This window comes from Arvicanthis niloticus, chromosome 29 (genome assembly GCF_011762505.2).
Source record: "Arvicanthis niloticus isolate mArvNil1 chromosome 29, mArvNil1.pat.X, whole genome shotgun sequence".
NCBI classification, from domain to species: Eukaryota; Metazoa; Chordata; class Mammalia; order Rodentia; family Muridae; genus Arvicanthis; species Arvicanthis niloticus.
In genome coordinates, this window is record NC_133437.1 from 11,364,787 (window position 1) to 11,391,895 (window position 27,109).

Here is a 27,109-nt window from a genome sequence, read left to right on the forward strand (position 1 = left end):
ATCAGCACACACATTCACAATAAAATAAAAACCATAATAATATAGCCTAAATTTTTACCCTTCAAAGAACCAGAATCAATTCAACTCATCTAAGATGACTAACAAATGCCTTTTCTTAGAAGGCAAAGATATTAATATTATCTGACAAAAGTTGTAATATTTTTGCCTTCTAAAAGGCATTTGTTTGTCATCTTAAATGAGTTGTAATTAATTATCACAAAGAAAAAATTTAGTGTGGCCTCTAATGGAGTCTCACTGTATACATAAACCACACTTAATGGTCAGCCTTATACACAGTTATAAATGGCTAACAAAAAATGTAATCAGTAGTATTTTTGTAGATTTCTTTTATACTGGTCTTTTGCATGTATATTATTGCTTGTGATTTTGAGTTTTTATTAGTTATTTTTTGGTTTTTTTTTTTGTGGCCATTTGTGTGTATGTCTCTGCCTATATGTGTATCTTGTACTTTTCCTTTTAACAATATTTATTTTATTCTGGTTTTTATTTGCTTGTTTATTGGAGAGGAAGAGGAGAGGAGAGGAGAGGAGAGGAGAGGAGAGGAGAGGAGAGAGAGAGAGAGAGAGAGAGAGAGAGAGAGAGAGAGAGAGAACAAGAGAGACTATGATAGGTAAGAAGTTGTGGAGAAGGACATAAGTAAGGGGAAACCTGTAATCAAAATGTATTTTATAAAAAACTATTTTCAATTAAAAGTAAGTTTAAAAATCTAACAACTCAGCAGGTATTTCTCTGTGATTCTCTTTTACATGCTAGAGACAAAGAGCTGGATATGGTACATATGAACTTTTACTTTCAATGCACATCGCACATCAATTTTTTTTGCATTCTTGCATGAATACAATAGTGACAGTGACTGATATGTTTCCTTTTGCTTTATTCTTCCTTTGATAAAGGTGGTGTAGAGAAAAATGTGAACCTGTTGTTGACCTCTGACACATATACAAACACACATACACACAGAGAGACAGAGACACACAGAAAGACATATTTATGTATTGTGAAGTGACAAAAGTTAAATGGATCCAATAACACTTTTGTTTTGAAAACTTGTTTCTAATAGGAGAAAGAAGTAATACAGAAAGTTTCCTTTAAAAAAAAATCACTTTATTTTTCTCTATTTCTTTCTATATAAAGTTGAAGGCAAGTTACACTGTTGGGTGCATCATATCTTCCTAACTGAAAACCCAGTTGTACCACATAGAAAACAAAGTTTATGTACTATGTCTGACTTCCCAGAAAACAAATACAAAGGTATTTGGCAGCTACTTATTTTAGAAAGGTGAACAGGATTCCATCACTGAACTGAACAGATTTCTGTTTTTTATTTATTATTTATGCATTTATTGCTGAAGCAAGTTCATATTGGGCACATATAATCCTCCTACTTTTTACCTCTTGTGAGTTAGAATATCAGGCTACCACACCTAGCCTGTTCTGTTCTCCTTCTTCACCTTAATATTATCTTTAAACTAAATATAAGTTCATGTTTGTGGAGTAAGTTGTACAACATAGTCTTTTGAAGAAGTGAAAACATCTAAAAAATATCAAATAACCACAGAATTCTGAAAAAGTAACAATTTCTTTCTTTAAGGCAAAAATTCTCTCCCTGTTCAAAAATATGCAATTATAAATGCAAAACTGATTATCTTATGTGGGGCGGTGGGCTGCGAGAAGCAGCTGGGTGCTTGGTCAAGCATAAGCCTGGAACCCCGACCCTTATTGGACAACAGGAGTTCAGCTCTGCTCCTGGGCCATGGTTCTTTTTATTTAGCTTCAGCCCTCCACAGCCCCTCCCACAGAGAAGTCTATGGCTATCAGTCAACAGGAAAAGGCCTCAGGCCCTAGAGAGATTTACATACTAATGAGATGCCTAAAGGCCAGAGGGTGGAGCCAAGTAAGCATTTATTTTTAGAACCTCCCCCTTTCTCCCTCCCTATTTAACTCAGGTCTGCCCTGGGTTTCCATGGAGTCATACATCCAGATCCAACTACCACACCAAGGTAATAAAACTCTTTGAAAATCCACGGACTTCTCATATCATTGGGCCTGCTGCCACCAAAGCTTCCAGCCTTTGGAACTCCAGACCTTTCTTCTGTTTGTGGGACCTGCCAGAATGGAAGCCTCTAGGACACCACTGCGGCTTTTTCCCCACAATCTTAGTTCAGTTGGCTTGTGACAACTCTTTCTCATCTATCACCCTAAGATGATGTCTACCACTGACGGTGAGAAGTGTTTCCTGAGTGGATCAAAAAGAGGTATCCTGCTTTCTAGTCCTATCTACTCATCTGTGAGTCTTTTCTGGGAATTGAGATTGTTACTATTAAATCATCATAGAATAATGTGCACTAATGAATGTCATTTTCTTGCTTTGCTCTGTCTTCTCAAACTTTATTAACCATTTAGAATTGTTTATTCATGTGATTGAACTGGTATGTTTATTCTTCTCTTTAGACTGAATTACTACTTCAGGGAATAAAAGGGAGCTGAATCTCCAATGGCTGTGAGGCACTAAAAGAAATATTCAAAGTCGTTAGTGATCAGAGAAATGCAAATCAAAAGGACCCAGTGATTCCACCTTACATCAATCAGAATGGCTAAGATCAAAACCTCAGGTGACAACGCATGTTGGTAAAGATGTGGAGAAAAAGGAATACTCCTTTATTGCTGGTGGGATTGAAAACTGGTACCACCACTCTGGAAATCAATCTGGAGGTTCCTCAGAATATTGCAAATAGAGCTACTTGAAGACCTAGCAATACCACTCTTGGGAATATATCCAAAAGATTCCCCATCATGCTACAGGGGCACGTGTTCCACTATGTTCATAGTAGCCTTGTTTGTGATAGCCAGAAGCTTGAAACAACCCAGATGTTCAAGAATTGATACAGAAAATGTGGTTCATTTACACAATGGAATATTACTCAGCTATTAAAAATGAGGACATCCTGAGTTGTGTAGGCAAATGGATGGAACTAGAAAATACCATCCTGAGTGAGGTAACTCAGACCCAAAAGGACATGAATGGTATATACTGACTAATAAGTGAATATTAGCCACCCCCCCAAAAGCAAGCAAGCAAACAAACAAACATATAGGATGCACAAGATACAGTCCACAGAACTCAAAAGGTTCAACAAGCTGAAGGTCCCAAGTGGGGATGCCTCAGTCATACTTGAGAGAGAGAAGAAAGTAATCACAAGTGGAAAGGGAGGGAGGAACCTGGGAGGAAAAGTGGATTGTGGAGTTTCAGGTAGAGAGGGGAACATGATCTGGTATTGGGTTGGGGAAAAGGACTGAACCCCTGAGGGCCAGCAGAAAAAATAGAAACAGGCAATCTTGGGATATAGGAGGTTGGGGTACCCTTCACAATGTACCAGATACCTGGGAGATGAGAGACTCTCATTGCTCAAAAGAACTTAGATGAAATGCCTGTCAGTAGGAAAAGGGAACTTATAGAGTTCGTTCACATTCAGCAGAGAGTCAGGGCATCAAGTGAGGGATGGGATTGTCATTCCACATTCAAAACTCTGACCTATAATTGTTCCTGTCTGAAAGAACTTCAGGGATGGAAATGGAGAGGAGCCTGAGGAAAAGGAAGTCCAGCTCAAAGTGGGATCCAGCTCAAGGTTCCTGAAGTTATTACTGAGGCTATGGAGTGCTCACAAAAAGGATCCTATCATGACTGTTCTCCAAAATACCCCCAAAACAGCTAAAAATGTCAGATGCAGATATTTGCACCCAACCAATGGACAGAAGCTGATGACCCATGTGGTTGAATTAGGGAAAAGCTGGAAGAAGCTGAGGAGGGTGACCCTGTTGGAGAACCAGCAGTTTCAATAAAGCTGCACCCTGAGAACTGTTAGTCACTGGACCATCAACCAGGCAGCATACACCAACTGATATGATAACTCAACACATATACAGCAGAGGACTGTCAGGTCTGGGTTCAGTCAGAGAAGATGCATCTAACCCTCAAGAGACTGAAGGCCACAGGGAGTTTAGAGTTCAGGTGGGGTGGGGATGGGGTAGGGACATCCTCATTGAGATGGGGTTAGGGAGGAGGTATGGGATGTGGAACATTCAGAAGGTGGAACAGAAGGGGAATAAAATATGTAGTGTAAAGAAATAAAATAAAATTAAAAAAATTTAAAAAACAAAGTGACATAAATATATTCTCAGGTGATAGAAAACTAAAATGAATTTTTCAGTAACAATGCTTTAAAAGACATCTGAAAAGTAGCTCTTAAGACAAAACAAAAGCGATACTAGAATTAAACAAAATAGCATTTTAAAATATAGCAATATGTTAAACAAGATATAAAATGTTAAGCAAAATAGGTATTTATCATTGACAATGACAGCTAAGAAGAAATAGAAACCAGAGCATGACATGAAATGTTCGTACTGAACAAAAGGACATATACATATTATACAAAGAACTCTCAAATTTTAACAATATAATATAGCATCATAATCTAGGAATGGACAAGTATTTGAATACACTTTATGAAGAAGAAATGGGTTTGCTGTGAAATTATATGATTAATATTAATCATAGAATAACCATAAGAAATTACAAATTAAAAGCTTTGTGTAAAACTACTACATATCTATTTGAATGGCTAAAAATAAAAACATCAAAGAATACCACAGATCACAGAAGATGCTTGGCAACTGTAACTCTCATGCAATGTTAGCAGAAATTATAAATGATGCAACAAATAGGAAACATATTGTTACAACTTTTAAAGTGTTAAAAATGCCTTACTTTTTAGCTATTGTAACTCTAAGCATCTATATTAAGGAAATAAAAAATTATATTCACATGGCAATTTTCTCATAAGTATATAAACTTCCTGTATTTATAACAACCACACAATAGAAGTAACATCAATGTATTCCACATTGTGAATGGGTGAGCAAACTATGGTGCTTTCATCAATTAGAAGGACAGTGAAAATAAACTAAATGTTTTTCAAAAGTGAGTATGTGACCACAAACATAGTGGATACAACATAGAAGAGTTTTTATGATAAGTAAGAAGTTTGATATCATGGAGAGAGTGATGGACACCTTGGTCTATATATGTACTAAAGTTCATGGAATTGTGTGACAGAAAAGTTAATTTTGTTCCATGGTACCTCAGTGATCTTCATTTCCAAAAACAGGCTTTCTTTTGTTGTGTTCTTGAGAAAATTAAAACACCAAGAATAACTCTAGAATCATCCCTGTAATTAAAACAATATCATCTGGTGTGTCCTGAAAGTTCTCTCATTGATTTACATAAATGCATCTAATTAAAACATCACTTTTTTCTAAAGAATCACATTACTGAAATAAGATTTGACTCGAATAAAACTAGTCGTTTTATTGGATATTCTATTTATTTACATTTCAAATATTATCCCCTTTCCAGGTTTCCCCTCTGCAAATCCCCTATCCCATCCCTCCTCCCCCTGCTCCTATGAGGGTGTTCCCTCACACACCCACTCCCACCGCACTGCCCTGGCATTCTCCTACATACACTGGGACATCAAGCCTTCATGGGACCAAGGGTCTTTCCTCCCATTGATACCAGACAAGGCTATCCTCTGCCACATATGCAGCTGGAGTCATGGGTCCCTCCATATGTACTCTTTGGTTTGTGGTTGACTTGACTCTTAAATCTGTGAAGAAGTAGAAGGGTATAAACTATTAATACTCACTAATAAGATGCTGAACTTAACCTGTATGTATAGCAACACAAAATGTAAATGAGTTATCTATAATATAAATATAGCAGTGAATTAATCTAGTGTCTATATTTATTTACCTTATGCCAATTCTTAATACCTTCACAGAGAAACTGAGATTTATTTAAAACTGCCCCTCAATATCTGGGTGGTTAAATGATCGATCTTAATCTTTTATGATAATCTGCTTACCTGCCAGCCCCATCCCATGAAACTTGCATATTATTATTAATCTGGCTCTTCGTACTTGAGTTGTGTTTCCATGGTTTCTTTCAGGACTGCTTCCTGATGGCTTCAAATCCTCCATCCTCCTTGATCTGAATCTCCTTCACTTTTTCTTTCCTTTCTCTGGCTGGCAGATGGATTCAACCTGAGACAGGAGATTATTGGTATAAGCATTACAATGCTGTGTCCAGATAGAAACTAGATAGGAGAGCAGAGAAATCAGCATTTGAATAACACAAAAGTAAACCTTACATTGTATACAAAAAATATTATGCATACAAGAGACTGAGAAAATCCATTGGTCTTTCTTCTAAGACTTCTAGACCTACATTGTGGGTGTTTGAATTTTCAAGGGCTCATATATGGATGCTGAAATGTAATAGGTGTATATAACATTGAGATAGATATGTGTATTCAATTTCCAAGTGAAGTAAATGTTTTCCTTGTTGTGGGCAGACAGTAAAGCAAAATTTTTTCATCTCCTGTAATTCACTTTTGTTCTTATTAATCATACATTGCCTCTTGAAAGATGAGTAAGAGTCTTTGTTGTGATTTGAGTAGCTTTTTGAACCATTTTCCTAGAATTAATGATATTTTTTTTCCAGGTCCTGAGTGCAGGATCTTTGTAGATGCTGAAATTAAACCTTCATACTGATGTTTTTATAGAAAAGTTACTTGGTTTTGTGTAATTTTTCTGCTGCTATGATTATGCAAGTTATTTAAGAACTGATTACTCCCTAAGAGAGAGACATTCTGTACAGCTGTTCTGAGGACACTCTACATTTCTACAAACAATTATTTCACCTGATAATCTCAGATTGTATAGGCTGGAAACAGTATATACTTTTGTAGTTTTTCAATTCCTCCATAAAGAGATGTTATTTTGACTTTAGAGAATTATGTATCATCAGATACATTTCAAGTCCCTTGTCTAATAATGTGCTGCAGCTATTTTTTCTTCCACAGATATGCCTCCATACCATCACTGTCATTTTAAGATAGTCATTTACCTGCCTTATATTAATGGTATACTTTTTTTTCATTGAAGGCAGGATGGAATTTCATGAATGTGTAAATATTATAGCCATTATACCCTAGCTCGTGTGTTGTAAGATATTAACTTTCATTAGTACTGCAAACAAAACTTACCAAAAAAAAAAAAAAAAAAAAAAGCAAAACTCTAAATGGGAGACTGTAATTTAGTCATTTTGAACATAGAAATGATATTAAATTGTAGCCCCCCACTTCATTCTCTCTGCTAAAGCAATACTGAAATCTTTGTGTTACCTTTATTCATAACTTGGCAAAAGTTTCTTCCTCTAGCATAAAGGAAACTCCAAGAGGCATTTGAAAGTCCACAAATTTGCTGAAAATTTTTAGAATCCTTAGAGAAGATTGCCTCTGAGGAAGCAGTCTGTGTTATTTGAATGCACTGTGAATCCTGGCTTCAATTTCTAGGCTCCTAAAGCTTTGCAGATGAAATAAAGTTGGTTAGACTTTAATTTAGTTTTGACTTTTTTTTCCTGAAGTTAAATATTTGCTCTCCATTGATCAATGGGTGACTGCAATTTCTTGGTATTACTCTGACATGTCTTATGGAAGACTGTAATTTCCTGTGAAATACAGTTATCCTGAGGTGGAACTAACATATAATAAGCTCAATATGAGAGCAGAATAGACAAGTGACTACAGATTTTTTTTTCCTTTTAATCTCAGATTCTGCTCCCTGTTCCTACCAAGGGTATTTTCTTTGCCCTTTCAAGGCTGTTCTAGTTTCTCTTCAACATTACTATTATCTTATGTACAAAGATTGAAATCATGCTGTAGGTAATAAAGGGAAGAAGTGTGCAGTGGCAAAGCTCTTTAAAATTTCACTGATAGTGTACAGAAGAGGGCAAATTGAAGTATGCACATGCATGCTATCTAGAAGATTAGTGGAAGAAGGGTGACATGAATAAATGAAAAGTAAGGGTATCTCATAAGTAAAATATTTAAGTGCTTACAAATTAAAGTAAGGTAACAAGCCCATAAAGAAAATATCAGGGAACAGAGATCAAACCAGGAACATACAGTTCTCTGAAGAGGAGCAGGGTCTTTGCAACATTTGGTTATACCGAGAATCAAACATACTGTTATACATTGTTGAGGCCCAAGCTCGAGTCCCTGTTCGGGCGCCAAAATAATGTTGGGGTCCACACTAGCCCCACATTGGGGCGGCCAAAATAAATGTTGCAGCCCAGGCAAAATGTTGAGGCCCGGGCAGACCCACGTTTGGGCGGCCACTGTATCCCGGCCCAAGCTGCTGCTCTGGTCTGCGGGTCGGGGTTCAGCAAGAGCGAGGGTGAGGGCAGACTCAAAGAATGGAGACCAGACAAGGTGTGATTCAATCCCGTTTATTCTTCAGTCTCTCTTCCTCTAAGTGTCTTCTGCTGTGTCTCCTCTGTCTGCTGTGTCTGATTCTCCCTCTATAGTCTGTCTCTACTGTCTGCCAATGCCTTTTATATGTCTTACTTCTAAGCCACGCCTCTAAGTTACACCTTTAATCATACCCTTAGGTCTTGTCTCTAAATCTGATCTCTACACGTCTAAGTCATACTCTTAAGTCACACACCTTTAATCTCACACACCTTTAATCTCACACACCTTTAATCTCACACACCTTTAATCTCAAGGTATCTAAACCAAGATTATTGGAGTGTGCTCAGCTGTTGTAGGCTATTGTAATCCAAGTCACATGTCAGGGTATATGGCTCAAGATGGCTGCAAAGCTGATAGCCGCTTTCTGCTAAAAGTCGGTCCCCAATAATACATACAACAGCCATAGTTGTGGCCAGGCTTGCTGAGGAGACTGATCATCACATACAAGTTTTGTAGCAAATTTCTTCTACTAAGAGGAACAATCACTAAGATGTACTTCAAGACAGCCCTCTCTTATTTGAGTGTCATGAGAGAATACATGCTAATCCTTACTAGTTAATTTGTTTATTTTGCTTGTCTGTGTCATACACACACTAGTGTTCATATTGTCTCTACTGGTAGACTCCGCAGGATGAGTAGTCTTGGTAGAGGCTTCCTCACATAAAAAGCTGAAGAATCAAAACCATTCTCTTCATTCTCTTGTCTGTTGGCAGCCAGGGTGTTGACAGGCGATGCAAGTGCTATCATTTAGGTCTGCCCAGTGCAATGTCCAACTGGTATCATGAATGGCAGTGAGCATCATAGTCTGTTGTTCCAATTCCAGCCAAAATTTTTGCAGTATTGTCCTAACTAAAGTCCTGCCAAAGACTAAAATCCTGATGCCCTTTTCTTCTCCAAATTCAGCTCTCTTTGCTACAGGTAATATCTTAGTCATTAACTCTTTTAATACAGCAGTAGCAGGTGCCTATAATTTAAGAAACTGGGGAGACTAAACAGGAGTACCAGAAAATCATGGTTAGTCTTGTAACAAAGCAATTCCAACCATAAAAATAGAGCACAACACAATAGTCAAGAAATTTGTTTCTCTCTTTTCTGTTCATATTTCTGTTTCCTACATATCCCCAGACAAAATCCAGTATGTATAATAAAAATATATCTATATAATACATAATTTATAAGAAAGGTCATCCAGTGTCTGGAGATTTATTATATCTAAGGCTGAGAGGCTGGTTTAGTTGTGTAAAGTTTTTTTCCACAAAACATAAAGACTTGAGTTCAAATCCTCATTACTCATATAAAACTAAGGAGTGGTAGCCATATCTGTAACCTTAGGGTTGAGTGTAGAAACAGGTAGATGTCAGGGACTTTATCAATAGTCAGTGAATCCCAAAAAAATGACATGCAGGTTAGGTGAAAGGCCTCATCTCAAAAAGTAATGTAGAGAGCAATAGAAAGAGATACAACATAACTTCAAGTATTCTTATGCAGATGCATGGGTGACTATATTTACACACATATATACTGATGCATGCACTCACTCTCTCTTTCTCTCTCACACACACAGAGTGTGTGTGTGTGTGTGTGTGTGTGTGTGTGTGTGTGTGTGTGTGAGAGAGAGAGAGAGAGAGAGAGAGAGAGAGAGAGAGAGAGAGAGAGAGAGAGGTTTATCATATCTACTATCTTACCAGCAAATAAAATCTACCTATATGTAAAAAATAAATGATTTATCTTGAAATACTCCTATGATAATTCTCCCCTACTAGGCCTTTATTTTTTATTTATTAGAAAGCAGTGTTTTGTCTAATAATATTTTGTCAGCAGATAGACTCTTTTTTATTAGCCTGAAAAATCAGGGATCAGGAAATTCTTAGCTGTGCAGAGATATTTTTTTTTTATCTGCAACTCATTTATTCCTGAGACATTGAAAAAATAAATTTAGTTAGAACTGACAGTGATATACTAAATTTGATGTACTTAGACAAATTTGTAATATATGCACATTGTAGCCCTTTTTTTCTTAAAACATCTATTTTTGTGAAGTTAGCACAAACAAATGTGCAGTGGAAAGTAAACATCAAAATGTTGAGTGTGTTTCTTCTTTAAATGTCACTTTAAATGAACTTACACTTTCCACCTGAGATGTACTTGTTCCAGGGATTTTGGAAACTGTAAAGTGTCTAGATTTCAATGCAGGAGTGGATTTGTGTCTTTAGAAGTTGCCTTTCCTTTTCAAGATAGAAAATTGGATTTGAAGCTAAAGAGCCGAAGCTCTTTCCTCAGAAGATCAGGATATGCCATGCTACAAAGTATAGAATGCTCTCTTTTTCATCCTGTTAATCTGCAAACTTTATCTAGGAGCTCAGTTAAATATAACAGTTAATTTTCAGATATATGACAGAGTCATCTAAATGTGGGATATTTAACTTAAGAATAATGACTTTAGAAAAAACGATGTGGATGTCTCTGAGTGTGTGACTTATCCCTGCAGCCCTGTGTTATCCAGAATTATTCATCCACATCCCTCCCCAAATACATTTCACACATGCTTTTACTTTATAGACTTATTTCCCAGAGAGATGACATTGCTTAAATACACATTTGTTGCCATATCCAACAAGACAGGGGCTTATAAACACTGCAAGCAATCCATTGTGTCAGGTTGGAAACAATGAACAGGGCTATTTTATATGCTGACTTCTGGGGTATTGTTCAGGAGTAGGTTACACAGTTATGTAGACATGTATCTCAGAAAGAATGCAATATTGCTGTGTGCTTTCTTATTTGACATTTTTTGCTTAATTATGGTTAATAATATGACTTATAACTTAAGCAATGATGTTGTCTTCTTTGTGAAAGAAATATTCACAAACATTTTTCTTTGTGAAAGAATATTATGATTATTTTTAAAGTTTAAAATATGCTCTCCATATTGACATATAATATATGCAAATTTTATTCTCTAGCAAACATTGTGTCTCTCAAGCTAGCATGGCACATAACTCAGATGTCTATTTCAGGTTCTTGCAACTCAAAAGCTGGGAAGAATGATGCTGGCCTGGCGGGGGTGAGATGGGGTAGATAGGTGGGGGATGGAGCACCCATTCAGAAATGGGAGCGAGGAACTCAGGAAGTGGGAGACCAGGAAGGGAAGCAACATTTGGAATGTAAATAAATAAAATAATTAATTAAACAAGCTGAAACCATCTATTTTAAGAAAAGATTTTATAAACAGTAAGTAATTACAAATTTTTGACATCATTTCAACTGCTGCACAGATTTTGTAGCAGGTTTCATTAGGAGCATGGGAACGACCATATTCAGTTATGTCTTCTAGATATTAACATTAAAATAATAATGTGTAAAGGTAAAAATAAGATTCATTTACTTTATTTTATATTTCTACCAGAAGTTGCAATACAGCTTCCAACTTAAGATGATTCAATATATGAATTATTATAACCATATAACATTCTACATCTGGAAGAGACCCTACTTTGGTTCTGATCTTCTCTTGAGTTAATGACCCATGCTATGACACCCTTTCATAGTGCTGAACTGGAGTATGGAGGAAGCTGCAGCCCCCACTCACCCACATCACCAGAAGCAAATCAGTGATAATCCTCCCTGTGCTGGGTTGCTAAGCTGCAATATGTAGTAAGTTTACTGAAATCCCTTATGACAAGCAGCATTTTCAGCACTTTGACTTACTTGATCATACCTCTTTTGAAAGTCAAGAAACATTTGAACATTATTATTGAGAAAAGTCTATGAGATTCCAAGCAACACTAATTGAAAGCATTTTTGTTTAGAAAAAGGAAGAGTTTTAGTAATTAAATACTATAGGATGATTATGACTGTGTTTACAGTCCAGGCCTCCAGGTAGCATCTACACAGCAGGGCATGAATTCCAACCATGCATTCTTCCTCAGCAATCTTGTGGAATCTTCTGTAAAGGTTGCAGCTCAGAATTGTGGAGTACCAGTGTTTAGTGCTAAGCATAGTTTTAAAATTTAAATATTCTAACTGACCTTATTTTATTTTAGTGTACCACAACATTTTAACTTGATACACTGTGACTATAGGGGCAATTCAGTGAAATGTTAGTTTATGGATATTCATACTGAACTATTCATCCACATCCCTCCTGTGTAATTAGTACTTAGACAAAGAAATTGAGAGTTATTAAAAGTAAAGAGAAATTCCTGTGTTCTGTTACCACTACTCTCTCTCAGAGGTTATATCTGTGTCTAAACTTCATACAACAGAGAAGCAGAGAAGTACTTTTAATCAATACTACCCTTCATTACTGTTGTATAGACTTCTCTTGAGAAATACACACTGTGACTGGCTTATTACATTTCTGAGGGATTTTTCCACTTAAAGTTACTACTCATCATGTTACTATGCAGCATTCATGTCTTTGTCAAAACATGTGCATTTATTTTTGCTTGGGCTAAGTGTATGTAGCTTACAACGTAAAAGCCCTGCAGTTTATAATGTACTCATTATCTGTGTGCTACATACAATCCACTTGGGTCAGATATTCTCTGTTCCAATTCTGTTTCACAAGACAGGGATCAAGGTCAGTGTGATGGCTCAGCAGGAAATGTACTTGTGGCACAGGCCTGGTGACCTGACCTCAATCTCTAGACATCTACCTAAGGTGCATATAGAGAACAGACTGGATAGCAAGGTCCTCTGGCTACTACATTCATATCTTCACATGCTTACTGTGAACATCATGCACCCACTCAGCAGGAGTAAATAACATTCTTTGAAATGGGAATCATATGACATTAGTTGCACAGTGTTACAAAGAAGGGTAAGTGAGTTGTTCTTAATTTGTTTTCCCAACTGATTTGTTTGCCTTCTGTTTTTTGTTTGTTTGTTTGTTTCCTTAAGGCACGCCCCACTACAGTCTGAGTGACTTGAGAAGCACAAACATTCTGCTATTCCTTGGATTACAAAGTTCCACACAACAATGCAAAGCAAAAGTAACATAAGGCAATGTAACTTTCTTTACCTCCAACTATAGCTTCTAATGGTAAACATTACAATTTTTAATGGTATTAACATTTTTTGTGTGTGTGTATGTAGGCATGTGCATAGATCTGCAGAGAATGAAAGAAGGAGGTTGTTCTTAAGGTTACATCTCAAAACTGTGGAGTGCAGGGGTTTGTGCCAAGCATATTTTCAAATGTAAATATCCGAACTGGATCTATTTCATCTTATTGTATTGAAACATTTTAGCATGATGCACTGTAATTACAAGATGTTCATAGTAGAATGATATTAAGGATATTCAGACAGTACATTTATAAAGCTAGCACCCAGTTGTAAGAATGGAGAAATATTAAAAGGCCCATGCAACCAGTACCATTATCCACTGAGCCGTTACAGTGACCTTAATTCATGTCTTATCAATCAGGGAAATGATTCAGAGAGCATTCGACTTAAGTAGATTGTGTAAGTCACATAAGTGATGAAGTATTGCAGACCATATGTAAGGTAGAGTTACAAGCAGTTGTGAGCTGCTGGATACAGATGTAGAGATTAAAACTTTGGTCCTCTACATGAGCATTCTTAACCACTATGTTATGTCAGCTTTTCTCCACAAGAATAAGTATTCTGCTCTTTCTGTCTCACCTCCCAATCTTCTGTTCTCTACAGCAGTCTCTTCATATTGACCTTTCTGTTCTTCTAGTGACCTTAATTTATTCTACCTAGAGTTTGGTGATAAGTCACTCCTATATAGCAAAGGAATGTTCAGATCTTTATCAGGCTCTGTGTTTTTTTTTTTTTTTTTTTTTCCTTTAGATTTCAGTTTAAATTGCCTCACAACACACGAGTTTCTGAAAGGGCTTCTCTGAGTTCTGTTTCAGTAGGCTTCCAGCAGGAATCAGTGTCTGTGATGTCACCTGGCAGCATTTTATCCATTGTACCCATGGCTATCTGGAGTCATCTTGAGCATGAGCTTAGTGATTGTTTATTTTCTGCCCTTTCCTCTACATATTGAAAATTCATAGGACAAGAGACCTTATGACTTTACTTCTTCTATCCCTGTATCAATGCCAGATAAATTGTACAGATAAAAATACACCTAGGATGAATGAGTAAAAGAAATAATGACCTACTAAAGTTCCTCTTGAAGTTATTATCACCACATATTCAAATAGAAATATTAGGATGAAATGGAATAATAATTATTTAAATCAACATAACACAGAAAACAAATCCTAAATGCATGTCTATTGTTATTCTAAGATATGCTTATCAACAATTTGGACTTTTGAATGGCTAATATGGCATACTGTTAGTTATGTTTATATGGTTATTTATATTCAAGAGAATATTATAAGAAAATAAATAACAGTGAAGTAGCTTTGTTTATTTTTCCAAATACAACTGTATTTCACGTTTATAAAACCAAAGCATGAGACAAGATGGTATTTTTCTATGAACACAGAAGAGTGTGCTTTAGAGATTATTTTAACAAGATAGAATATGCACATTTTATAATTATTATAGGGTCTTTCTTAGTTTTAATCAGTAAACACCATACACGAACACTCTATACTTAGTTTTATAAGTGCAACCTTGCAATACATAAATTAAGTTTGAGATTTTACTTCTCGCCAATCCAGACAAAATACCAGTATGGAGGAGGAAAAGTAGGCACAAAGTCCAATCCCTAGCTAAAAGCTGTTGTCATTTAGTTGTTGCTGGGTAAAAGGAAGTCTTTAAGTGTGGCACCCTGTGTTACAACCACACTCAAAAGTAGGACCTGTGCCCTGTAGCAGTCTGCCAACACAAACAGGATTTAGTGGTTTTAAGACAGAGTGGGAGGTATGAAATTGTGAGGGAGAATTGAATAAGGAGGTGGGAGGAAATGAAAAGCATGGCAGGAGGGGATGAATATGATTAATGTGTGCTGTATGACAAGGTCAACTCATTAAACCGTGTTAAAAAATGCTTGCTTTTGCCACCTTTAGTAAAAATTTTAATTTCTGAACGAATGACTCTTTAGTATCTATAATAGAAAAAAAATTCTCTACATTTTTTATTTCTGCTGAAAAGTGTCACAGTTTAACAATTTTTCTAAGATGATACAGTTAGGTACCAACACAAGCTGTGGAGGTTTGAAGTATTAATCTTTTAATTGAAAAAAATCCTATTTTCTTTCTCTTGAAGAATTATCTTTTAAACAAACTCACCAGAAATGAAATTTCTCTCTAAAAATGCTTGGAAAACGATTACCTGTTTATTTCAAAAATCTTCAATTCAACCTCAACTAAGCCAATGGAAGGGAAATGTTACTCAGACAGAGTTTTTTCTCTGTTTTTGTCCTTGCAATGTTCTCTCAGAGAGAGCAAGGTGAAGCAAAGAGTCTTACAGCAATATTAACATGCCAGGTATCCTCTGAGCCTGTTCAGCTAAGCAGATAAATGCACAGACTGAATTAACACACATGCTGCACCTGGCTTTTCTCACTGATATTAGAAATAATTCTTCACATAGCACAGGTGGGATAGCATTCTTCACATAAAAGCTCATATTAATATTATTTGTATGCCTTGAGGCCGAATGAGAAATGTTCTGAAGTCTGATAAATTTTAACCTGGAAAATACAGCATGTGAGATTGTACCATAAATTTGAAAGTAGCAATGGGGAGAAAAAGGTTAAACAAGGCTACTGTTTATCCAATAGGTACAATATAGTAAATATATGTAGCATTAGATCAAACGCTAACATTTTTACTGGGTAATTACCATATACTCTATGATTTTCTATGTGCTCATAGTTCATTAATTAGCAAACTATTAATTTAATTGTGCAAAAGTCCATTTTCTTTGAACTTTCTTTTCATCTTTATTCATATTACCTGGTCCAAGTTTTATTTTTACTCACTATTAACTATTTTCTAACACTCTAGAGGCTCTCTAGTCCTGATGTCTTTTTCTACTTAAATGGGTAATCCTTTGGGACAGATAAGACAGATATGCTTCTGTTAATAAAGTAGACTATGGAAGTTATGCAGAGTAAGGAACAACTTAAAATTTTCTAGTTAAAATCAATCAAATTATTTTTCTAGTGTAATGTATGCCATGAATCTTCCATAGGTTGTGTGTATAGGTTGTGTGTGACTATATAGTCAATCAGGCCTTCAAAATACAGAAAATTTTATCTCAAAATATATATATGTCTCTGGTCACAGAGGCTGGAAAATCTAATGTGATAAATTGCTTTCTCTGTTGAGCTTAAAGTCTCTATCAAGAGATGACACATGTCACTTCTTATATTTCCTTGAGCATGACTGATTTCAGCAGGAATGGGAAGTAGATTTTATTGAAGGGCACAGGAACACCATTTACCACCTCACTTACATTGATTACCATGTCCTAAATGCTGGTGGGTAGATCATGAAAATATACATATCGATCATAATAGCCATTTCATTTGTAAATAAGGCCACAAAAAGTGTTCACAATCCTGTAAAAGCAGGATCCAAACTAGTAGTTTAGAACATTTATTTTTACATCCTATATTGATTATTTGATAAACAGTATGTTACAAGATGATGCTTAAAATTCTCTCAGTGTTAACTGTTAGGTATGATTTGAAATATAGTTAAAGAATGGCATTATTAATTACAAGTATGAGTACATATCACGTATCAGGAGAATCCCACTCCTTCCATCAAAGACCTTAGGAATCTCTGATGGGTTGAATAATAACAGTTCCCCATAGTTCCATTTATTTGAATGCTTCGGGAGTTAAATGTCACCCAGGAGTTGCACTATTTGAAAGGATTAGAAGAGTTATGGGTATGGCCTTGTTGTAGGGAGTATTTCACTAGGGATGGCCTTTGAGGTTTCAAAAGATCACGGCAAGCCTCAGTGTTGTCTTCTCTCTGTATCTCTCTCTACCTCTCTGTCACTTTCTGTATCTTTTTCTCTCTCTGTCTCTCTGTCTTTCTAGCTAACTCTGTCTAACTCTGTCTCTGTCTTGCTTTCTCTGTCTCTATCACTGTCTGTCTCTGTGCCTGTCTCTGTATCTATCTTTCTCTCTTTTTGCCTATTGATTAATGATCAAGATATAGATCTTAGCTAATGATCCAGAGCCACTCCAGCTCCCTTTTGCCATGGTTCTGCTATCATGCTCCCTGTTATGATTATAGTATACCAAGGGCCAGAAATTGTAAGCAAGCCCCCTGGGAAAATGAGGTATTTTAAAAATTCTATCTATCTATCTATCTATCTATCTATCTATCTATCTATCTATCTTTCTGTCTATCATTTATCTATCATTTAGTGTGTGTGCATATACACGTGTGTGTGTGTGTATACAGTGTATATATAAATGAGGATATGCAAGTGCTATGGCAGGTGTAAGGGGTCAGAGAATTATGTATGTCCTTCTATTATGGGTTCCAAGGATTTAATTCAGATTGTCAGGTTTGCATGGCAAACATTTTTACTCATCTGTCTAACTTTATATAAAACTTTTCAACATGTATATCTTAAAAGCATAAATATGTTTACACAATAGGGAGTTGTGTTGAAAAGTTAAATAAATTTAAATTCTAACACTAAGTAAACCTTGTGTACTAGCAAACAAGCATTGAAAATATTTTTAAGCAACCACATTTTCTTTTTTTTAGATTCACTAAATTTATTTTAAAAATCATAAAACATTTCTTACAAAAGAGCATTACAGTCTGCACACTGCTCTGAACAAATGCCAGGTATATGTGGACTATTACTTTCCTCCCTGTCCCCCCCCCCCCAATGTTACAGTGACTACAAAGCAAGGTGCAACCACATTTTCATGAGTAAAATATTACTAAATCTCTGTAGCAAGTGAAGAATTGTTTGATATATAATATATTGAGAAAATATGTATGCATATAGCACATATTTATATTATTTAAGAATTTAATACAATGTATTTCAATCATATTTACTTCTGTTCAAAGTTACTACTAGATCTACCTCCCTCTCCTAAGCCATCTTTGTGTTCTTATACTTTTATTAAATCATCCAGTTCAATTGGTGCTAGCTCTATACTCTTGGGTGTGTGGCCATTAACTGTAGCACATCTCATTTAAGACAGACAATATTCTTAAACAAAATGAACTCTACTTCTACTGGCAGCTAGTCTTTACCAATATCTCCTCAAGCAGGAGTGGAATTTCATGGCTACATCCTCAAGCACTGTGCTTTGACTCTGTCTGGCTTGGGTTGTCACAGGTTTTGCATATGCAATCATAACTGCAGTGATTGCGTATGTTTAACTTTCTTGATCTGCCCAGAACACTGTTTCACTGCCTCCATCTCTTACAATCTCTTTGGTCCTTCTTCTGAAAATATCCCTCAGTCTTGAAAAGCAGAGGTGTGATATAGACATCCCATTAAGGGCTAAGTATTCTACAGTCCCTTAGTTTCTGAATTGACACCCATTATAGATCCCTGTGTTAATCACCATCTACTAACTTCAAAGGAAGTTTCTTTGATGAAGTTTTAGAAATGTACCAATCTATGGGTTTAACAATGTCTTTACATATAGTTTTAGTAATATATTCATGTAGTAGAGTAGTAATTTTAGGTTTTCCTTCTGGACTTAATTATAATCTGTCTAGGCAAAGGTTTTTTTTTTTGGTTCTAATAATAGTGCCAAGTATGAGTTCCATATTTTAGTGTCAAATTGAGGTGCTTTTCTGCCATTATAGAATATTAGTATTTTACACACACACACACACACACACACACACACACACACACACACACACACAGAGAGAACCATCTCTAGTAGTAAATTTTCATACAACTTTTAAAGAAGCTCTTTGTTTTCGCTATCCTTTTCTATAATCATCCCTCTAAATTTTCTGCCCAATATGCACCCAATTTAACACTTCTTGTTCTTGTATGTCGCTTTCCTTTTTTATATCACTTTGCTCTATCTTCCCTCTTTTGAAAGCCTCCTCTATGGAAAACCCTTCAGTGACCCTGTATTTATATCCTGACCTCTTTGGATATTCCAAATGAAGCATATATTTATAAGTAGTCAGATGTAAATAGACAAAGGAGAGAAATGATTTTTTTTTTTTATTCTGTGGTGGGGCTACCTTACTTGAAATGCTTATTTTAGGCCTTAAAATTTACCTTAACTTTATAATTTTATTTTCCTTCAAAGGTAAATAATATTCATTGTGTGAATGCACTACATTTTTATTACTTATCTGTGTTTGATATCTAGTTATTTCCTTTTTTGACTATGTGAATAGAGAAGCAATGAGGGTGATTTGAGCAGCTATCACTGTGGTAAGATACGGAGTAGTTTGGGTATGTGCTCAAAGCTGGATGATGTGATCTATCTATCTATCTATCTCTCTATCTCTCTATCTCTCTATCTCTCTATCTCTCTATCTCTATCTCTATCTCTATCTCTATCTCTATCTCTATCTCTATCTCCATGTCTATCTCCATGTCTATCTCCATGTCTATCTCTATCTTTACCTCCCTTCTGAAGAATGACTGTACTGGTTTCTTTATCAGTTTGGTCTCCAACCAGTAAGTGAAAACATGTCCTCTTTCCTCATAGCCACACTAGTAATTGCTGTCAGTTGCTTTTTGTTCTTAGGCTAACTGACTTGGGTAAAATGAAATCTTAAATTTGTTTTAATTTGCATTTTGTTAGTGCTTGAGGATTGTTTAATAATATCTATATGCAATTTTCATTGTTATATATACCCTCTGGCATAGAAAATTAAGCTAGTAGAAAATTATATTTTCTAGGCCTCACTTGTCTGTAATTATTTGCTAATTAAATGTAACATGGAATTATCAGCAAAACAAACTCATATTCTGTAAACTGCTCTAAGTATCACAGTTAGTAAATAGTACAAAATAGGACTTGAATCTTTATCTGACTAAGATTTCATATATAGCAATTGGTAAGAGAATAATTTAATGGTAAATATAAATTTATAATTTACTAGTTTTAAAAGCACACAATAAATATTAGTTCTGAATTCTCTGCAGTTACACTTGATTAATGAAACCATAAGAAAGTATATAGGAAACTCATATATTGTATTTATAACACAAATAAATCACTGAGTGATTTGGTTATTTCCTGGTAATACATACTGGAAGTGCTAGCAGAACTTTATATTATTACTTTTTTCTAGATATCAAAACTATATTGATGTTTCCACTATATACATAATAATGCAAAATAATGTTAAATACCATTGACTGGGACTCTTACTTTGATGTGAGTTAAAGCTTTAAGCCTCAACAGACTAAACCAAAATAATCACTCATGCAATGAGCATACATCAGTAAACTCAAACTAGATTTTTTTTTTCTGACTTTTTGAGAAGTCATGACAGCTGTTAGCTGGCTTTTCAAACAAAAAAACTTCAGCTAGCAGAATATTTTCAGATAATTATATTCTGTCTGTATAATATTGTAATATTATCTAGCTTTCTGTATATATTTTCAAAAGTAACCATTCCTCTGCTAGTCATAAAATAGAGATATTTCTTGCTTTATTATTTACCAAAATAAAAATTTTAACATTTAATTAAATATGTTGAAATTTTATTTCTTGACATCATTTTAACAGAACTTTCAACAGAATGCTCTATCTTCAAACACTCTACTCCATGGCTTGTGGGGAGCCAACAGAAGGTAGCTATCATCCTTGCAGCCATCTTGAGCCATATACCCTGACCAGAGACTTGATTACATTAGCCTGCAACAGCTGAGCACACTCTGATAACATCTTGCTTTAGATACCCAGGATTTTCCCTTGGGTGTGTGAGACTTAAAGGTGTGTGACTTAAGGGTGTGACTTAGAGATCAGATTTAGAGACAAGACCTAAGGGCATGATTAAAGGCGTGACTTAGAGGCATGGCTTAGAAGTGAGATATATAAAAGGCAAGAGGCAGACAGGAGAATTCAGAACAATTTGGAGAACAGAGAATCAGACACTTCAGAGAGTACAACTTGAACTAGGAATTAGGCATTAAGACAGAACAACTTAGAGTACAACTTGGGAGTAGTTATTAGACATTAGAGAGAACAATTAAGAGTACAACTTGGAGTACAACTTGGAACTAGGAATTAGGTCAGAGAGTACAACTTAGAGTATACCTTGGAGTCAGTAGGAGTTAGGCACTTGGAGGAAGAACTTGGAATTAGACATTAGGCACTTAGCACTTGGAAGAAGTAACTTGGAACTTGGAGGCACTAGGGACTAGGAACTAGGGACTAGGAACTCAACACTAGGGACTTGGAGAGAAGAAGAGAGACTGAAGAATAAACAGGATTGAATCATACTCTGTCTGATCTCCATTCCTCGAGTCCGTCCTCACTCTCTCTCTTGCTGAACCCTGAACCGCAGACCGGAGCTGCTTGGGGCAGTATGGGCTAACAAGTTAGTCCCCAAGGCTTTTGGCAGTGCGGTTTTCAATACTGACAGAGTGGTACCCAATAATGGCTTGTATGATAAGTGAGTGAACCTAATTTTGATCTTTAAATCTGAGGACCTTAGTTAGGATGCCTAGCACCAGTATAAAAAGCTAAGCATGCAAATGTGCAAGTTGCTCTCAGGAGTTGACTAGTCAGAAATCTTATCTAAAAAGGTCTGTTTCCGTTTCAGTGAGACTTGGTTTCAAGGGTAATATAGGAAGATACCACAGATCCTGACCTGATCTCCACATGTATAGTCACATGCATGTAACACACACGCACACACACACACACACACACACACACACATGCACACACACACACACACACACACACACACACACACACAGGATATTCTAGTGTTTTCTGGTTTTGGTAATGATCAGAACCTAATATTCTTTAGCTATATGCAGCTATATAAACATATGTAATATTAAAAATGATAATTACTTAGTAAAATAATCTGATTTAACTTTCAGTCAATCTTTTCCTTAGGTATTGTATTTCTTAAAAGCTACTACTTTGAGTGAGAAAAATTATGAGTAATACTAAATATGCTTGAATTCTCATACATAAACTAAATAGCTTTTCAATTTAATGAGGTGGGGCAAAAATATGGAAATAATTGGAACATATAATTGGAAATTCACTGCAGTATCTGAATGATGAAATTGTTAACTTCTTTCTACACTATAATGTTTTGTCTTGACTAGTAACTTCAATGATAAGTGTGGACAACCAATATATTATTGCAAGCAAGGACTAAAGCATCAAATGTGTTAAAGAACCACGAACAAACAGAAACAACAACCATTCAATGTTTATGTGCAGTTATTTTAAAGACTTTATTAAGTGTTTCTTATAATTTAATTAAGTCTATTTGGTTATTTTACTAGGACAATACTAGCTATTATTTCAAAATGATTTCTATTCTTTTTTCTTTGTTCATTCCTAAACTGTTTGCATTATACTCTATGCTATGTGTTCTAGGCATCAAACATGTTATGGATATTTCAACGATTCACTCTACAAAAAGTAAAGCAATATAAAGGCTAAGAAAGTATCCAGAGTTTTTCTAGAGATACTACAATGGATAATGACACCTGTGATGGGCCACTAAAAGTACAGAAAATCAAAACAAAGATTGGATCATAGAAACAAAATCAAAAACTTCTTCCCCAAGTTAAAATAATAGAAGAAACATCTTACATAATGTATGTATTCAAATAAACACTCTTGAGAAATAGTTGGTATCCAGAATGTATAAGAAACTCCAAAAATTCCATAACAAAACTCAATGACAAAAACATTCCTGCTAAAAATTGGAGATAAACCAAAATTAACATTTCTTGGAAAAAAGACTTACAAGTCTTGTAAACTTATTTGTATTTTACTTGGCATCCTCTTTAGCTAGCTAGCCCGTGTGGTCAGACACAATACGATAGGTACTCATTTCAGCCTCAGATATTGGAAGAAATCTGTGTAGTGTACCCAGACAGTAGTCTGTCTCAAGATACTCTTTAGCAGCCCATGTTGCTCAGGAGAATACCTGTTCCTCTTGAGTTTTTCTGTCAGGTGTTCTTCAAGCCACCCACTGACTACATTGCCCCATATAAAGTCTGTGACTTTGTACACAAAACTTTTATGTCAATGACACAACTAACAAATTAACTCCAAATGTCTAAATTCTACCATTAAAAATTTAAACAATATAAAAAGACCAAGAACATAATTTCTCCTGAAGATCACTGATTCTGTACTAATTACAATTAACAAAAATAAATTACATGAAACTCCAGATACTGATCCAAAGAGTTCAAGAAGTACAAAGAGGACATAAATAGATACCCAAACAAAGAGAATGAAAATAAACTCTTTATTGAAGTCAAAGCGAACACAAATACCTGAGCAAAATAAAGAAATAAATTAGAATATAAAATTAGAATATAATACAAAAATTATGAAGAAAACATGAACTGAAAATTTTAATTCATTAAACAATCTCAGTAGAAAGTCTCAGTAATACAGTGGGTCATATAGAAGGTAAGGGCTTAAATACAATGAAAAATATCTAGATCTTAGAGTAAAATAGTGTTTAATTTAAAATCTCATGACAGTATATTCAGGAATTCCAGAACACAATGAAAGGACAAAATCTAAAATGGTGGGCATAGAAAAAGGAAAGAAATTGAAAGTTAAGGCATGGAATATATATCCAGTAAAACTATGGAGAAAATAATCTCAAATTTAGGAAAAGTACAAGTGGGACAGAGAATGCTAAGTAGGTCTGGAAGCAAAAGAAACTCTCCATTCCAAATTATAAAGTGTTAAACATACAGACCCATGAACAAGCATTGATTGAAAAACACAAGAGAAAGTCACAAATCACGTTGAAAGGCAGACCAGTTAGAATAACAATCAGTTTCTCAGTGGACATTGTAAAAGCCATTGTAAGAGCTTAAGAAAAAATGTTTTGAGTTCTGGAACAACACAGATGCCATCCAAAAATTCCTTATCTAGCAAAACTATCCATTATAACTGATGGAGAAAGTCTTCCCATGGCAAAGAGAGGCTAACTGAATTTATGAGTATAAATCCAGCCTTATGGAGAATACTGGATGCTTCAAAGTCAAGTGAAGAATAAACACATTCAGGAGATTATAAGGTAAGAAGGAATGATGATGGTAATGGTTATGAACAGTAGGACTGAGAAAACATATATAACAAAATGCAGCAATTATTACACCTCTTTTGATAGTAATTTTGAAAATCTTTGGGTTCAATTCTTTAGTTAAATTTTACAGGCTTGCTGATTAGATCAGAGAATAGTATGTATTTTTCACTCTCCCCATTCCCCTCCCCATCTCTCTCCACATGCTCATAGCTGGCCTTCATTCTTCTACTCATCTCTCTCTCTCTTATAAGTATACACAATCTCCCTGTGCAAGTGTCAACAAAATTGGCCTTAAAAAAAGGAAAGAGAGAGAAAACATGAAGTTGGTTAATTAGGGAAGTAGGGTTTGAGCAAAATGGAGTGAATTTGGCCAAAATATGTTATAGGAAATGGTTAAAGAATGAATACAAATATTATTTTTCAAAAAGCTCTACAGACAGTAGATTTCGGAGAAACATATATAAATAAAAGAAAGTTTGTACGTAGCAAAGCCATAGTAACATTATTCTAAATTAAGAAAAACTCAAGGCAATCCCATTAAAATAAGAAACAAGAAAGTTCTATTGACAGTTTCCACTGATGTTCAATATAGTGCTCAAAGTCATAGTTACAGCAATAAGACAAAGGAAGAAAATAAAAGAGGTACACACAGAAAACAAAGTCAAAGTATTCTTATTTGCATGTAATATGAAGATATAAATAAGAGACTCAAAATCAAGGAATATTTGCATGTAGCCTAGACTTTGCCCGCACCCCCCCACCAGTTACCTGGCAACAGCCAGGTGTGCCTGATGCTCTATAAAAGGTGCTGCTTACCCCCTTCGAACTCTCTTGTTCTCCTGCCCAGTCTCCTTTACCCTCTTTCTCCTCTCTCCCCATTCCCCTCCCCCATCTCTCTCCACAGGCTCATAGCTGGCCTCCATTTCTCTACTCCTCTCTCTCTCTCTCTCTCTCTCTCTCTCTCTCTCTCTCTCTCTTTCTGGTTTTCTCTCAACTCCCCTGCCCCAAGTTCTGAATAAACTATTCTATACTATACTGTCACTGCTCCCTCAGAGGAAAGGGATGTCTCAGCATGAGCCACAGAGGCATCTCCTTCCCCCATACCATACCATGCCTCCAGCAAACATATTTTTCTTGTTTTATTTTTGATGAAATACAACATTTGTTATGTTATACTTCTGTTACATTACCTATTTTGCCCTCTGAAGCTCCATTTGAAAACTTCCTATCTTTGAGGTATTAAAACTCATATTTTCTTCATGTGCAGGGATAACTTCTTGAACTCTGACTTAAGTGAAAACATTACATGTGTACACAAAAGAAAGAGCTTTCTGTAATTAATTTTGCCATGATGATCTGTGTGGTGGTGTTTGTTTTTCTATCTTTAGGATTAACACTATACGTGATCTTTATACACAGAATACATTGTATACAGTGTCTTTATTATGTTAATTTTATCCTGAACATTACTGAAAATGTTGATTGATTTTAGATGTTTTCTAGCAGAATCTATGAGTCTGCTATATATATAGTGTATCTTTATATCAGTGTATAGTGATCTTTACAGTACCAAAAGTTTAAAGTAATAAAAACATAGTGATACTGGCATAAAATGAGACAGTAAGATGAATTGAAGACTCAGAAGCCCACAGAACTACAGTTATTTTGGTTTTTATACACATTAATATCATACCTTAGAGAAAATATATCTTCAATAAACAATATTGGGAAAACTGAATGTTCACATGTACAATGCCAGGAGTCTTCCTGGCCTGGAACTGGTTGAAGTGGGACCTATCGGTAGCTTTAAAGACTGATAGTCTCAAGGTAGCGTTAAAGGCTGATGGTCTCTGGCCTTTAGCTCTCTAACTATATTGAATGCTTGCTTACAACTTCTAAACACTTTATAGCTCATTCTGAGGGTAAAAACCACTGATTTGGGGGAGTAACACCTATATTCTAACAGAAGGGGAATAAGTAAAAGATTTTATAATAGGGCCTTTTTCTCTCTTTCTCAAAAGCCTCACCCTCAGGGAGGTTAGGAGCAATAAACTTTTATTGAATTACAGAGACTTACTTACAGAAAGAAAAGCTTTTACACAAGTGAATATGCATAATATACAAATTCTCACATACATATTCATAGATTGTCATGTAAACTACTTAGGCCGAACTACATACTTAAACTAATAATTAATACACACACAGAGACACACACACACATTCACACACACAGCACACACACACACACACACACACACACACATGCACACACATCTATACTTATATACGCATTTGGAGTAAGACTAAGCCTGCCTTGCTCTTAAAAAAAGATCTTTTCCAACCCAAGGTAAGAAGAAACCTGCTTGCTCTTTCTGATCTCTCTCTACAGCTTCTTTGTCCCTCTATTTCTCTGCATTCTACCTATCACACTCTTAATTTCAAAGTTTCCTTTGAATTTCTTCTTCCCCTTCAGGTCTTGTTCTCTCCTTCTGCTCGATTTGATAATGCCATTTCTTCCAATGCAATATAATATTCTTAATCTTTTGTACAATTTCT